The sequence below is a fragment of the Dermacentor andersoni genome, chromosome 2 (genome assembly GCF_023375885.2).
Source record: "Dermacentor andersoni chromosome 2, qqDerAnde1_hic_scaffold, whole genome shotgun sequence".
Taxonomy (NCBI): Eukaryota; Metazoa; Arthropoda; class Arachnida; order Ixodida; family Ixodidae; genus Dermacentor; species Dermacentor andersoni.
In genome coordinates, this window is record NC_092815.1 from 123,560,557 (window position 1) to 123,574,513 (window position 13,957).

The window sequence follows — 13,957 nt, forward strand, 5'->3', positions numbered from 1 at the left end:
AATTATTTTTCCGCGATGTGCAAAAACGATATCATCCGCACATGCGTAAGGCGTATGATGCACCATTGAATGAATTAATATAGTGACACTGGCAGTGGCACAACGACGTCATTGTACTGTAAAGCTACCTCTGCCCTCCGAGATTTTTTATGTTACTCGACTGTTTGTCGACCACCAACAATATTCCGATCGCGCTCAAATACCAAGGCTTGGCATAACTACTGACAACTAATCCTCAAATAGCGCGTTCTCTCTATCGCTGTGAGGTAAACATCCTGAAAAAAAGGAAAAAGGACAAAGCTGAATCTATGGATATGGCTTGGCCGGTTAAGACTTATGCCAGGTCTAACTGGAAACGGGGGGGGGGGCGGAGGGGGGGGGGGGGAGGTTTGCATGTCTCCTAGTAACAGTACTAACTAACATCGACTGAACCTGACAATACGACGAAAATAAAGAGCGACCGCTTATCAATGAAGCTCGCAGCAAGCTAAGAAATATGGTAAAGTTGGATTGTTAAGTGCTATCCAAAATAGTAGCTTACTATTACAAGCTCCTGGCGACGTTTTCGCGACCCTCAAGACTCCAAGCGTACAAGGAAGCTGGAAGAATGCCGACGTCGCATTAATCCATGAGAATAGATGTTTAAAGAATCGAAGAATAATACCTCCATTAGCTTGCTTACAGCATTCTGCACAATATACACCAAAGAAACTTGTAATAGAATCAGTGCAGCACTTGACATCAGTCAACGCAGCGAACAGGCTTGCTTCAGGAAAGGGGTATTCTACCATAGATCGCATCAGTTTTGTCAATTTCATCATTTGTTTAGTTGAGAAATCTGCGGCATACAACCCGCCATTGCGTATGGTTTTCATAAATTATGAAAATACACTCCATTCAGTAAACATACCTACATGGAGTCACGAAGGCATTGCGTATAGTCAAGCAGTACGTGAAGTATACGTGAATATCTTAGCAAATATCTATAAAGACCCCACAGAAAATTTAATTCTTCACAAGAAAAGGCGAAAAATATTGATCAATAAAGGAGTCAGGTGAGAATGCACAATCTTTTTATTGTTATTCAGTGCTTCTTTAGAAGTATTCACTCTAGTAGACAGTGACGGACTAAGAGGTGAGTATCCACGGCGAAGAACTCAGCACCTTGCAGCTTGCAGATGACACCGTCCTGTTCTGCAACGCCAGACAGGAGTTGCAAGAAATTATAGGTGATCTTAGCCGATAAAGTGTAAGAGCAGGTTTGAACAGTAATATTCAGAATACAATGTTAATGCTCATAGCGCGACAACCGTACAAGAATTCATGATGGGTCGCCACCCTCTAGAATCTTGGCAAAAGTACGTTTAGATTTACAGAAGAATAAGCATACACTGGTGCAGTCAAAGGCGGTGTGGCGACGATGGCACAACGACAATTTGATGGCAACTGTGAAACTATTCCGATGGTATAACGACGGCAGCATGACAACGACGGCATTAAGACAGTGGGTTAAAAAAATTGTCAATCACGATGATGGTGTGAACACACCGGTATGGCGAGATTCGGATGACTAGGCTGAAATAATGAGGATGGAAGGACAACACCGGCGGAAGGACGACACCGGAAGGACAACAACCAGGGCGGCATGGCAGCGAATTCATGACAACGGCGGTATGATAACGGGGCGATGACGATCAGCAAATGGTACCGATAGTATAACGACGACAACGTGGCGATGTCGGCATGTGGACAGTGGGATCACGACATCTGCATGATGACGACTCTATGACGACGATGGCGGAAAAAAAATTAAATATTGATTTTCGGATATTATGGGACAAAACCACGATATGACTATGAGGCACGCCGCAGTGAGGGGCTCTGGATAAATATTGACCAACTGGGGTCCTTTAACGTGCACCCGATGATGGAACACGATTGTTCTTTTTGCATTTCGCCGATCATGGCGGGAAGATGACGGCATGACCAAAATCGGACGACGAAGCTGTAACGACCACGATGGTGTTTCAGAGTCGGTGCCTCTCCCGTGCACTTTCCTTGTCTTTTGTCTATGAGTGCTGCGCAAACATCAACATGAACACGAGGGCATTCCTTAACTGTTGTTACTCAGATGCACAAAAACACTTGCGGATTATCATCTATGCCGCTCTTTTTGTTCTTTTCATGGCAGGATAATTATTGCCAAACTAAGTACTGATGTGGCGAGAATGTTTTAAAATGGTACACACAGAGATTGAGATTGTTTACGGCGATTAATAAACGTCGAAGGTAAAACGCTTCTCCCGCAACTGACTCACGGAGGTGTTACATGCCGCAGCCACGTCTTCAGCAATACGATCAGAAGTTCAACCCTTTTTCAATATTTATGTTTGTTTAAAAAAAGTTTGTTTAGAACAGTGGCCTAATGTGCATGTCGTCGTCGGCCTGACATGTCTGAAACGCGGATTATATAGAGCGGGATAAATCGTATCGTCACACTGATCCTCTCACTGATGTTTGCTGGTTTTCTTCCTCTACTTCTCTCGTAACAATGGCCGAAGTTCTAATCCACGCTGTCCTTTTGAATGTCGGCATCGATTTCATAATCCTGTTGATTTGTTAAACAGCGCGAACAAAATGGTGCTTACTGCGGAACCATCTGCAAAGCTTTGCTTTCCTTTGGTTTCCGTCTGTAAGATCAAGCAGAATGGTCACTACACTGTGAAATGAGATATGTGCGCAAGCACATAACCACAGTCCGTTTATTTTGTGTTCTTGCTGTATTATTGGCGATTACTGCTAACCGCACAGTAATCGCCAAATGATAGCAACAAAAAACGAATTATCGTGTTCGTATAGAAAATAAGAAGAATTAGCACATCTTGAAATATATAAGTACATTGGTGCAGCTTGTGACGCATTTCAAAATTAAAGTAAATGCATAAATAACCTCTGCAAAACAGAAAGCTGCGCCTGCTCCACACTCCGACCAGGTGTGTCAACTATAAGAATGATATATTTAGGCATACTTCTCAGTCGCCTAGCATGTCATCTTGCATCTTCGCAACTTGCGGAGTACTGTTACCTTGGTGCTCTAATAGCGCATATGCGAACTTCCCACAGATCGAGTTTGACCCCCATAATATGGCGGACTTGACCACAGAAGTGGAAATAAAACAGGCATGCACAAGTACGTGCCGCTATTCATGTCGCTGTTGCTCCCTAACTGTAATCTTGCTGTTTGCCAGCCTACACTCAGCTAATGGGGTGGTGAGAGGGAGGTCGGTCATCTTCTGTAGGGCAACCTAATTATATGTAAAAGCCCGCTTCCAATATTTCGCGGATCCCCTAATAGTATCCAAAGGCAAGTGATCTGAATAGTGTCGTACTCTAGACGTATAGATCACGCAGGGCCACTGTTCAGTTAAGCAGATGAGGCTAAAGAAAACTGGACTGCTTCAGAAAAATAAAGTGATACAATTTTGCTCCGAAAGACTGGGCACGGAATTCACGACAGCGCAGTTTGAAAGGGTACACCGATAAGGGAAGATTACGAAAGGTAGGGTGAGGCCCATTATTGCGAAAATGACATTTTTCAAAGACAAAGGCCGCATGTTGTCTTCTGCACGCAAACCAAGAGGGTCTGCTTTTTTAATTCGCGAAGATTTTTCGGCATCTGCCCGGCAGGCAAGAAAGCAGCTAATTTCTTTCGCCAAAACATAAGCTAAGCTTTTTACGTTATCAACCGACCGACTGTGCATTGGGAAGCCATTTACATTTTTGATAGCGCTCGCAAAACCGTTGTTCCTTGCGGGAAATAGCAACAAACCACACTGCATGAGGTGAACCGTAGAAAGTTAAAGCCAGCTGTAATCGCGCTATCATTATCGATATCTTTCACAAATATCCGAAGTCTGTTGCCTAAACGCGACGCTATTGCCTCATTTATTGATCACTGCAGTTCAGATAGTCTTGTTCTTACTGAAACATGGCTACACCCTGAAATGCCAGATAATGAAATATTTCCACATGATAGCACATTTAACATGTTAAGGTGTGATCGCACTGAAAAGAGAGGTGGTGGCGTACTCCTTGGTATCAAAGAACAGTTACCTCGCAAGTTAATAATGTAGATTCCAGTATTGAGATAGTATGGGGGGGGGGGGGGGAAGGGCTGAATGTCGAACCTACAGGAACAAGCTACTGATAGGATGTTGTTATCGTCCTCCTGATAGAAACCTGTACTTTCTTGTCGAGCTGTGCAATATTATTTCACAAGCTCTTGAGCTCTGTCAAGCTGATATCGTCTATCTTTTTGGTGACTTTAATTTTCTTTGATCGAATGGAATAATCTATCATCCTCTTGCCATGCAACAATGGAGTTCATTTCTTTAATGTTATATTTCAATTTATTCCAAATGATTGTGCAACCCAACCGTGACACTAACGCTTCGGATTCAGTTTTCACTAACGCCCCATGAAACAGTTGGTGAAGTTGCTTGCTTAGACGGTTTCAGCGATCACAAGCTACTACAACTTACTCTTAAGATCCCCTTGCAATTTACAGGCGTCTCAAACATAACCATAAGTGATTACAACAGAGGGGACTATGACAAAGTTAACAAAGAACTTCAAACATTTCTTTTTGGCACCTTTTTACATTCCTTTTCTGCTCGGTCAGTACACCAAAATTGGCTTCTGTTTAAAGAAAAGCTGTCCGCATTAGTGGAAACGTATATCCCTGTAATCAGAATAACAGGCGATGGACAGAACCCTTGGTTCACCAAGTACCTTCGGAGGCTAAGAAACAAGAAAAAAAAGGCTATACGCAATTGCAAAGCGTAGAAACTCACCCGCGGTATGGGATAAGTATGGCTCATTTTAGAAAGATTACTGCTCGTCTTTAAGAGAGGCTAAAGAAACATTCTACTCTCAAAATCTACTTTCACTATTCAAAGACAACCCCCAAAATTTCTGACAGGCTATTTTACCTAATAGTGGCTCGCATCACATCTCACTAAGTGATGGTAATCAAGCGCCAATCAGTGACAAGGAATGCCCAGTCATCCTTACTGCGTTTTTTCCATCCATATTCACAACAGGAACCCGCCGGGGTTGCTCAGTGGCTATGGTGTTGGGCTGCTGAGCATGAGGTCGCGGAATAGAATCCCGGCCACGGCAGCCGCATTTCGAAGGGGGCGAATGCGAAAACACCCGTGTACTTAGATTTAAGTGCACGTTAATATTTCCGGAGTCCTCAACTACGGCGTGCTTCATGATCAGAAAGTGGTTTTGGCACGTAAAACCCCATAATTTTTTTTCACAGTAGAAGACCATTCAAATTTGCCACAAGTCACTGATCTAGATTACAAGCACATGAAATCCATCGATGCAACAGAGGATGGTATTACAGGTCTCATAAGTAACCTTAAGTTGACTAGTTCTTCGGGTGCCGATAATATTAACTAAGAATTCTCGAAAAATACAGTCAGACTATCTAGCAAATATTTATGTCTTATTTTCCGCCAGTCGTCATCATTAGGCCAGCTTCCCTTAGACTTAAATATTCCAAAAGTAATACCAGTACGTAAAAGTTGCAGCAAGAATTCCCCAGAAAACTATCGTCCAATATCTTTGACTAGTATTTGCTGCAAAATGCTTGAACATACCATTGCATCTCACCTATATCATCATCTGTAATCAAATATATTTTTCTTTAATAACCAACATGGGTTTAGGAAAGGCGTCTCATGTGGGAGCCAGTTACTAGAATTCACTAGACTTGCATTTTAACATGGACAGATGGACAGGATTCTTTAAACAGATGGCATTTTTCTCGACTTCTCCAAAGCCGTCGACCGTGTAGCTAACTGCCGTTTAATTTCCAAGTTATCCGTTCTCGAACTAAACTACCAAACGCTCTCCTGGATTCGTAACTTTCTAACAAAACCTGAGCAACTTACAGTCGTTAATAATTTTACGTCACCCCTTGTATATTTCAGTTCCGGTGTACCGCAGTGCAGCGTACTAGGACTCTTGCATTTACTAATTTACGTCAATTATCTGCCCAATAACATCTCATCCTGCTCGCGTGTTTTTGTCCATGACTGTATATCACATCGACAAATTCGCAGCCTTGATGATCATCGCATTCTTCAAGAGGACCTTCATCTCGTTACCAAATGGTCCGAAGACTCGCAAATGAAACTTAACTCGTCTAAATGCAAAGTAATGACATTCACGCGAAAAACTTCAAATGATAGCTTTGCCTATTATATAAATACAAATCTAGTATCTCCGGCATCAGTATCTAAATATCTAGGCGTTAATCTTACACCGAGCCTTTCCTGGGCCTTCGACATCGGACAGTGCGCACGTCGCATTGTGCGCATGTCTGTTCATTGGCGCACATCGCGCAAATGAGCAGACAACTACTGAATCCGCAGTTTTCATCATAACAAATATATTCATCTGTACGTATGTCATGGCATACAATACGTGTCACATATGTGCCATGTGTCTCTCTCTCTCATCTCTTTTTTTCAATTTATTGTTTCAGTTTTGTTTGTTTTACGTGCTCGCGCTATGTGCGTTATCTTGTGTGATTGATACGCCGCTTTTTATGCTACCGTGAACTGTACTTTTCATTCCTTTCCTGACAACTATTTGTATTGCTTTAGCGTTTTATTTCTAACGCTGTTTTGCAAGCACGTTATCATTGAAAACCTTTTTAGCTCCCCTTTCTAGCTCTCACGTATCGGTTTTCTGTTGTCATTTGTTCAACGACGCCCCCCTTACTGAGTGCTCCCCTTGGGGCCTGTAAGGTACTTCGAAGTAAATAAATAAACGAACTTGAAGTCACACCATATTTACTAACACAATGATAAAATACAGCGTGCGGTACGTACAGAATACTCGCCGAAATGAGCCTATTGTCATCTACAATTATCTGAGTGCCATCGAGACAAGCAGAAAGCCAATCCAATTGCACTTTTATTATGTATTGTACGGAACTCTTGTGGCAAACGTACTTGGCAAGGGGCGCCAGCCAAGGGCGTCGATACCAAAAATGTGGTGCGTTCTTCCTTCACATATAAATATGAGCGCCAACTTCCCCTCTGGAATGAAGTATTTAGTTACAACAGCTGGATTTTGAACGCTACATCAGTACCGAAAGTAGTAAGCGAAGTCTCCTTTCCTTCGCATCCGCCTATATCCTGACACAATGACTTATTGTTAATATATGGGTTGGCGAAAGTGTGTTTTTCGCATTGTGTTCCTTAATTTTACTGACTCTTATTCCGTCCGAGTTGCAACATGTGTTTCAGTTCTTGTTCATTGGCACGAGAATATACCAATACTTCTGAGGGCCCTGATGTGTATGCCACATTTTTTAAATATAGTTCTTACACATGATTTTAACAAAGGGAATGGAAAATTATAGCTTGCTGCGAAGCTCTTAGTAAAACCTGCAGACTGCTTTGATAGAAATTTGGAATGGATTGTGTGCATAAGCTCTGCAGGGGGTACGGGATAACGAACGGTAGAAAAATCGTGCAGAAACTATCGAATAGGGTATAGGCGTAGCTCAGCACTACATCTGTCAATCCGAGAAGGAATGACCACGCTTAAAAGATGTCTCTTTGCCATTGTAGACATAATTTATCAAACTCATACTGGGCCTTATCAGGAGTTATACGCCCTACAAGTGTCCAATTTGTTACAAAAACATCCTGCTTGCTCGGATATGACCCCCCCCCCCCCCCTTCCCCATCTCTCGACAAGTACGGTCCCGACGGCAAGACAAAGGAATACCGAACACCTTCGAACACAACGTAACGTGTCCGTCTCCACAGGGAGCGCAAACGCGGGAGACTGAGGCGAGCGCAGAAGTCCCAATCATCTACGAGTGCGTCTGGCTCGAGTGGCGCAGGGCAATCTCAGGCGTAACCACTAAAAGGAGGTCATTTCGCATGAGGGTCGATTCGCTCGCTGCTGCTGCTGCGCTTCCTCACTGCAGCGTTTTTGAAAGCGAGTTTCCGCGGTCATCAAGTGAGATGCGTTCATCTTTGCTTGTGCGCCCGTGACACCATGCTTGGTGATTCAGTTAGTATGCCTTTGTTTATGACTTCAGACGGCCGATGAAGTGCTATCCATACTTCCTATAGCTGTCGACTAATTTGCTATTTCAAAAGATGCTTCGCTTATCGGTCGAAACTGCGACTTCTTATTTGCTTTTGCAGATCAATTATTTTTGCAGACATTCATAATCAATTCTCATGTAATCCTAAAATTAGTATTGCTGTTTTGCGTCGCGCGCAAGTTTTCGTGCCGGTTTACACTTAATTTCGCGTACTTTCGCCAAGCGGTAAAACGTTCGTAATTACACCTTGTATTCTTGCCTCCGGTGGATACAAGGTCTGTTGTCTGGTATTATGTAGCTACTTCGCTGCCTGAGCTCAGAATAAAATGCAGTATAATATCATATCAGAGCTGAAACCCTTCGCACCAGGAGGCCACTTTAGCGCGTTCGCTCGTGTATGGTCGTGTACGCTCGTGTCCGGAGAAGTATACTACGTAGATGAATGATGACCCAATTTCGATCGTGCATTCAGGTGGGATGGGCGTATAGCGTGTCTGATAGCATATGACAGATACAACAGTCGGTGCAAGTTTGATGAACGCTTGACATGGCTGCTAATGCACTTCGCAGTCCTTTCCTGTGGACCTATGAAAAGTGTCACCGAGATTGTCTTTGTAGTACACAATGCACAAACTAAAAAGGAAGCTGATCCACGCAAGTGACACAGCGATGTATTCAGAATTTGTCACAGCAGTTTATGTTAGAACGTAATTTTTTCCGACACCTGCAAGAAGATAACATTTCTATGTTTCAGTCATTTACCACAGTGGGGTTTCTTTTTTGATTAGGGTTTTTGGAATTGTGGGGGGTGACTGACCCATGTAATGTACTCGTACATTACATGGGTCAGTCACCCATGTAATGGGTTGTACGTTTTACAATTGCTCGTGTACAGGTCGTCTACGTTGTATGCTGCTAACAGACATGCTAAATAGCTCGATTGTTAATTTTTTTTTTCTTGTTACAGTGTATGTTAGCTGATGTGTTTCAAATTTGCTTCTCGCGTATTCTCTTACACTTGTATGTTCATCAGGTTGTAGGCATACTACTCATTAATTATTTGCACAGTTCTCTTGTTCCGGTAGGTAGGCCGTAGTAAGGTGTTAATGCACACCTTTCGCCGGACCTATGGGTCACAAACCAAGGTATACCTTTGCTCGCAATTCTGCTGTGAACAAGAATTCGTTAAACGAGCATAATGAAATATAGAAAAATATTTATTTGATTCGAAAGCACGAAATGTAACACCTTTGAAGACAGAACTGGCTACATATTAAAAACTCACTCAGATGGGCGGATATTTGGTCCTCCTTATAAGGAATAGCAAAAGAATGTAGTATACGTAAACCTAGTAGTTTGGCCCGTTAGTTAAGCGAAAGAACATCACGCAAGATTAACCGGTCCTAATGCCGCTGTATCAAGAACTGGTGAGCACATTGTCGATGCCTTGTGTACTCCATTTCCCACATTGCAAGCATCCATACGAAAAGAGGCTTATCTCACTGCTCTTATTCACGTCCCCCCAAAAATGGACGTCACGTACTGAAAAAACATACTCGGGAGCAAGAAACGCGCTCAAGTAATACGCGGCGATCCGTCGTAACAATAAGTGCGCGAGTTGTGCCTCTAATACCTCTATCATCGGCCTATCTTACGTCCATTGCAGAGCGAAGACTTCTTCCAGAGATCTCCAAGGATCCTCGTGTTGCGCCAGCTGACAGCTTCTTATATGACTGGAAGATATTTACGAATTACTTGTCCCACAGATAAAATAAACTACTGCATGGTGAAACCAGCGGAATGAGACATCTATGACTTCCGTAACATTTGAAGCGTGACCCGCAAGCTCTGAAACACCCTACATTGCATCTCCTACATTATTGGGACAAAAAATAACCTATACTATATTGGCATGTAACTACTAAGCATTATCATTTTTTTAGTTATTGCCGGCTCAAGGAAATCGCAATGATTAAAACAACGACACCTATACGTCGTCTCAGCAACAACTTGCAGTGCAGCAAATGCTACGAGGCTTGCTAAGGCACCACCACGTGCTCTGCTTGAGCAGCATAGTGCGCAACAGAATATAGTTCCATGTTTTAGCGTCGGTTATGTTACAGATTCACAGGTTTAATATAAACAATGGCTGTATAACACTTTGTGTATTTAATAACGTCCCAAATAGGTATTTTTATTACGTGCATTTTCGTGCCTTCCCAACATAAATTTGACGCTGGCTTAGTATACCCGTTATCGATATAGCCCTTCGCTAATGTTACTGATGGCCCGACCTCCGTTATCCAATCCCCAGTAACATTTTACCAATGAACAGTGAAATTCCTGAAGAAAAAGTGCAAGGTAAAATAAAAATTATGCAGATCCAATGCACATGTTCGCTTCTATGTGAAGCGAAGCTTTAGTAAAGTGGTTAATTCAGTTTTTAACAACTAACGGCGATGCGTCGAATTTTGTTTACTTCCATCTTTTTGTATGCCCACCACAAACGTCGCAACTTTGGCGTCATGCAAGTTTTATGGTTATGGACTGCATCGTTCACGAGCCATGCCGAAATGAAAAGGCTCATTCAGGTGGATGCACAGAAAAAATACCAGACGTATCAAGCAAGGTTTGGGCGTTCTGTAACTCTTGTGTCACAGTGAGACTTATTCATACTGCAGGATTCGCCAACAACGGGCACATTCTCAGCGGTACATACCGAATGGCTAAACAAAACAATTACATGAAGAAACATGAAATATAATGTACCATTCTAATAACAAATCGTTGTCCTTTAGAGATATCTGTGAACCGACCTCAAATACTCAGGATTCGTGCAGCAATAATATTGGGTACATGCCCAATCCAGTAAATTTAACTGATTCTTGAATTTATTTTTTCAGTAGTGAGCATTATTATTATTATTATTATTATTATTATTATTATTATTATTATTATTATTATTATTATTATTATTATTATTATTTTACCAGTTCCTAAAAAACTATTTGTCCGGCCGCTCGCAGGTGATATCTTTAGATAACGAGTTATTCATCAATAACAAGCTACCTTTGAAAGCTGGAGTGCCTCAAGGCTCTATATTGTCTCCTCTTCTTTTTAACATATTTATAAATGATTTTTCTTCAGCTGTATCGAAGTGTATGATATTTCAGTATGCAGATGACACTGTCCTTTTAACTAAACATATCTGTTATTCAAAAGCAATTGCGTTACTTCAAGAGAGTGCGTACGATGCAGTGACCTGGTTTGCTAACAACTGTTTGTCAATAAACAAAGAAAAAACAAAAATGTTATGTTTTAGAAATCTACTTAAAGCAACGGTTACAAATTTACCCTTGTTTCTGCACTGTCGTACTTGTCAATCGTGTCAGTGTGCCCCTGTAGAATATGTAAACTCCATTAAATACCTTGGTGTTTTCTTTGACAGTGACCTCTCATGGAATGATCACATGACATATATTTGCGGCAGGCTCAGAAGTGTTTCCTCGCTGCTTTTTAACATTAAATCCATTGTTCTGATGTCTGTAAAAATCACTATCATGCACGCCTTAGCATACAGTGTGTTACGTTATGGCATTACATTGTTCGGGTTTTGCTCATCTCGATGGCTCTGTCGAATTGACAGAATTCTAAAAAATATGTTGAAGTCCATTGCTTATAACTCTTCCTCGGCCGGTAATGTGAACTTATCTATACATCTGGGTCTTCCGTCATTTAAAACTTTGTTCACTCAAACGGTTGTGGTAAAACATTTTTGGAACCATGATTTCAAACAGGAATATATTGCTCCCCGTGCACTGCGGAAAACATAGCGTTATTTAGTCCCGCACTGCAACACAAGATTTGGTAAAGCTAGTAGGTATGCTTATGTCCCAAGAATATTTAATGACCTACCTGATCATATATTTACTGCGACTTCGAAACGAACATTGAAAAAAATGTTGAAGGCGCTATAAGATATGTGTAATACTACATTTCTCTTTTCTTGTTTCTTGTATTTCTTTTGTCAGTGATTTCAGCTGAGTTTTTGTTTCATTGTTGTGTGATTAACTTCACAAGCTTTTAATTTCTGTACATGTTGCCATTTTGACTTTGTTTGCCGACATGCCGGGCCAAGTCACGCAAGCCACTTCCTTGGCTTTGACGGGCCTGCCTTCTGATGTACGATTATTGTAAGATGGCAACAATAAATATTATTATTATTATTATTATTATTATTATTATTATTATTATTATCATCATTATTATTGCCGCCCAAAATGCAAAGCAAACGCGAACAGGCCGGTCTAAGGCTCAGTAATAATAATAGTAAAAATAAAAATAATACGCTCGTAATGTACCATGTGATTTCAGGTGCACTGTACTCAAGGCGACAAAGAAGCCTCACCACGTTTCCTTACATCGTGTTTGTAAACTAGCCACATTTAAAATTGTTTGTGCAGGTTCCACTTTTGTTTCTCTAAATTTCAGTACTATAGTTTGCCCCGTCAAACCGCCGGCTTCATGGCCGGTATTATGTATTGGGTAAGCACCATATTTAGAATCAAACAAGCAAGGCTATCCCATTAGTTCCAAACGCCGTCACAGACAGTGCAGTACAGAAGCCCTGAAATGAGGGCGTCCTCTCACTAAGAAAATAAACTGTATTCTCACATTCTGTCTTTTTCTCTCGCTCTCTCGCGCTCTCTAGGTTTGAGAGTATGACTTTGCAAGTTATGGCTGACAGCCTAGAGGAGACTGTGGCCGTAAAGAGAATGCTGCGCGGTTATTGAAGCTGTAGACATTTATACAAGAAGCAGTAATTACGTCTCTTATTTCTATGTTTTGCGAGATCGTTCTTTTTTCGCTCAGAAAGCTTTTACTAAAATAAGGGCGTTCCCTGGAAAAAGAAATGACAACCTTCATCATCGCCATCATAGGGGGGACGCCAGGAAATCTGCAGTTAGAAAATTCTCTTTCAGTTCTGACTGGTCGTTCTTTTTAAGGCTTCCTCACTACATACCGGCATTTTAGCTGAGATTCTGGAGGTTACATTGGCTCTACAAAAAGTGAACTCATCAATCTCGGAAGTTGTAATAGTAACGGATTATTTATCGTTATATCCAACTAGCTCTCACTTCAAATAGTGGTTCACATATTTCACGTACATTTCATTGTATAATACCCTCTCACTCAAGATTAGTTAGATTGGTATGAGTGCCTGGTCACAAAGGATTAGATATGAATTAATTAGCAGACAGTTTGGCGATTGCAGCCCTTAATGGTCCGATTCTCTCGGTCTTTTCTGTAACAGCTTTCATAACTGCTGCTAGGCTCAGGAGACGTTCAATCATGCAAGACTCCTGGAAATTATGATTAACAAATTTAAATGATTATCAACATCTCCTATTTCCATGGACCAGCAACTTCTGCTATAATAGAGAAGTCGAAGTCCTGTCACTAAATTCCAACGTCGAATACCTACATTAATCTATTATCTACATCTCATTGGTCTGGCGCCCTCCTCCTTGTGCTCATACTGTGGTGAGGACGAGACAATAGAACACTCCTCCCTGTGATGCCGCCATTTTTCTTCCTTAAAGAAACCTACTTTAGAAGGACAAATTCATGGCGCTGGATTGAATATAACGTTTCCCGATATTCTATCTTTGGGAGTGTCTTCATTGGGAAATTATCACAGGGACGTTGGTGCAGAGGTTGTGTGGTATGTAATTGAATGAAGACGATTTTCCTGCTAAATTTTAAATTTTTTGTTTGACTTCACTCTTTTTAGCTATTCAGAACTTCCCAATA